Source organism: Candoia aspera, chromosome 2 (assembly GCF_035149785.1).
Source record: "Candoia aspera isolate rCanAsp1 chromosome 2, rCanAsp1.hap2, whole genome shotgun sequence".
In the NCBI taxonomy this organism is placed as follows: Eukaryota; Metazoa; Chordata; class Lepidosauria; order Squamata; family Boidae; genus Candoia; species Candoia aspera.
In genome coordinates this window covers 188,342,337-188,345,552 of record NC_086154.1, presented here as the reverse complement: position 1 = coordinate 188,345,552, position 3,216 = coordinate 188,342,337, and the positions used below count along the sequence as shown (strand labels likewise).

Genomic DNA, 3,216 nt, shown 5'->3' with positions numbered 1-3,216 from the left:
CTTATTTTAATTCTGCTTATTTGCCCTGTGCTCCCTGCTTTAAAAAAAAAATCCATTTGTGAATGTTTGATATCATGGAATTAATATTTAAAAGCCCTGCAAATCCCAATCTCCCTCTGAAATGGCAATGATATGGAACTATAACATGCTTTACTAAAAATAACTACAAAGTTATATTCACATGGAATATAACTCAGGAGCAAAAAAAAAATTATCTTACTAGAATGAAAGTAATGGAAGTCAAAACACACACACACACACACACACACACAAAATAAATAACAAAACAGAACAGAACAGAACAGCATGGCCAGCCCATCAGTGTCAGAGAAAACCACACCCCCACCAACACAGGCAGGCCAAGCTCCTGTATATAAACAGGGAGCAAACCCCACTCCCTTCTAGCACACCAAGGACTCCACCGTTCAACCCTGAGCTACAGATATTCTCTTCTATTGGAAAATAATAAAACAAAACAAAACAAAACAAAACAAAACAAAACAAAACAAAACAAAACAAAACAAAACAAAACAAAACAATGGAGATGATACTTCAGTCATGCGGGCTAACACTAGAGGGCAGTAGTCTCACAGCTCTGCTAGAGGGTGGTACAGATCAAATCTGTCAAAACAGCTTCTCCCATAGTTTGCCGTGATCGTATAGTGGTTAGTACTCTGCGTTGTGGCCGCAGCAACCTCGGTTCGAATCCGAGTCACGGCAAAAATAGGAAAGGAGGAGAAATTTTACTTTTTCTCTTTTTTTTAACTCTCTGATACAGCAAATCATTCGTACTAAGTCTGTAAGTTCATGTATTTATGAACCGACTGCGTATGTTTATAAACCGGTGTGTATGTTAAGGATGTCCTCTCCGCTTGGAAACAGACAGCTCTGTCTGGAGCAGCCTAATAAAATGCAAGCCGCAGCCGGCTTGGCTTTGCGTGCTAGACACACGGAGTCCTGCACAGATGTTGCATGGCAGACACATCTGCTCTTGCAGCAGAAAGAGGCTCCCCTTTGCCGCTGTGTTGGACTACAACGCCGAGCATCCGCAGCCAGCACCCTAATGTTGCAAATGTTAGGTTCCGGCTGCTCATGAGGACCTAACGTGGGAGACTGGGCCAATACCCTTAACCATTTAAAGCAGAACCAGGCGGGATTCAAAAGGTTTATTTTGTTTATTTTAAAATCCACATGCTCCACTTATTTCTTCAGAAACACTGGGAGTTAATACACATATTAGTAGTAAAACATAATACACATAGTAAAAGTAACTTACTGACATCAGTAATTCTTTTACACGTTAATAATTCGAGTGAATATTTGCAGAGCTGAACTATTGCTGTTCTGTAATCAGCGGATAGAAAATGTTCAAGGTAGGCATGTAATGGGATTACTCACCTTTCTCCAACTCACATTCTCTGGAATAGTTTCTGTAATTTTTTTTTAAATGTTTTAAAATTAGGAAACTCTTAATCAGCTGCTACGAGGATTTAGGATTAAAAACTTGCTTATGTTTGTTTGCCGTGACTCGGATTCGAACCGAGGTTGCTGCGGCCACAACGCAGAGTACTAACCACTATACGATCACGGCGAGCTAGCAAGGAACTGAAATCCTTCGGGCTTTTTTTCCACATGTAGACTAAATGATGACGTCTATGCTGTTAGCGCCACCTACTGGGGAATGTATATGCAAATTTGCCCTCAAAAAGTCCTCTCTGCGTTTAGTTCATTTCCGTTTTTTTCTTTTCTACGTGAGCCAATGAGCAATAAGGACGGAAGCAAAATTGTTACGGCTTTGCAAGGAGCAAGCTCCGGATGCTTTATTTTTCTGTTGCAAAGATCCCATTGAGCTCTTACCCAAGTGTAAGAAAAGTGTTTTTCTGCTAATATATATATATATATGATTTGTACAGTAATCTTGTCCATAACATAAAGAGCAAAACGCACAAAAATATGCAGAATGTTATACTAAGAACAAATTTTACCCCATGAGTAGCCTAGGAAAAATATGAAACTGAAACAAAATAATTGCAGCTTTATAGTTTTAGGAAAAACATAACATTGATGACTGAAAAAACTTTATTAACTGTTTAATCTCGTAACGACCCAAAATAAAAAAATAGGTAAGGAATGCTATTCTTATATTTTAAAACTATTTTAAATAATACATTACAAATTGAACATGTTAATATATGATAAATATATTACATTTTAATAAACATGTACCTATAAACAAATTTTGTTTTTAATTATTTTGTTTGGTTTTTGTTCTTTTAACTGTGTGTGCCACCCAGAGTCAAGTGTGTGAGATGGGCAGCTATAGAAATAATAAAATAATAAAATAAAATAATAAAATCCCTGCATGAAAAGGACAGAAATAAAAATGGATTTGGCAGAAAACCTGTGGGAAATAGGGAAGAAAATTGAATTATGATCGTTTTGCTCTAGCTTTTTGTTCTTTTTGACATTAGAAAGAAAATTATACAAGCATCATTGCTGTGTAACAATCTCCAGTGAGCTGTGAGATATGGTCAACACAACACAGGAGCACTTGGTTTCCTTAGGATGAGACAGCTGTTTAGATCCTTGCTGTCTCTGGAAATAATAATAATAATTGTTATTGTTATTATACAGGCAAAGTGTAGAGCAGCTTTCTTATTGCTTTTGCTTGGCATCAGAAATCCCCTTGCACATTAATGCGACTCTGCCTTCAGCCAACTCAACGCTGTCTTCTTCGCAACTACCTCTCAGATCTTGAACTGAAAAATGTCCCTTCCCATTAGCTGCAGGGCATGTCCTTCTCTCCAGTTGTCAGAAGAACAACTTTGGCTATTAGCAAAATGTTGAGCGCCTTTGGGATGGCTGAGGTTCAGTCTTATGTTTGAAGGACCCCAGCAACACTAGGTGTTGATGCCAAGTTCCGAGTCTTCCCTCATTCTCGGAAGCAAGGAATATGTTGAGCCTGAACTGCAGCTACCATGGATTCTGGCCTCAGAAGGGCAGAAAGGGGCATCACCAAATTTTAGATCAGAGTCAGTTGCGGGATGAGGGTCCCAAAAAAGAGCCTTGGAGGTGCAGGTTGCCGTAACAGACTGCCACCACTGCACTGTAGCGTCAGCTGATCAGACAAACTGATTGTAAAAACATATTTTTAACCAAAATAAAAAATAAAAAGATGATCAACCCACATAGCTATTCTAATTAAGAGGTAGGAAC

The 3,216-nt window shown here is 38.5% G+C and overlaps 2 non-coding genes across 2 annotated transcripts; one reads left to right on the top strand and one right to left on the bottom strand.

Moving 5' to 3' along the window:
* The first annotated feature begins 648 nt into the window (after positions 1-648).
* TRNAH-GUG (transfer RNA histidin (anticodon GUG)) lies at positions 649-720 on the top strand. The gene has a single exon. It is a non-coding gene; the product is annotated as a tRNA-His (tRNA).
* Positions 721-1,519: 799 nt separating this feature from the next.
* TRNAH-GUG (transfer RNA histidin (anticodon GUG)) lies at positions 1,520-1,591 on the bottom strand. Its single transcript has one exon. It is a non-coding gene; the product is annotated as a tRNA-His (tRNA).
* Between the last annotated feature and the right edge of the window lie 1,625 nt (positions 1,592-3,216).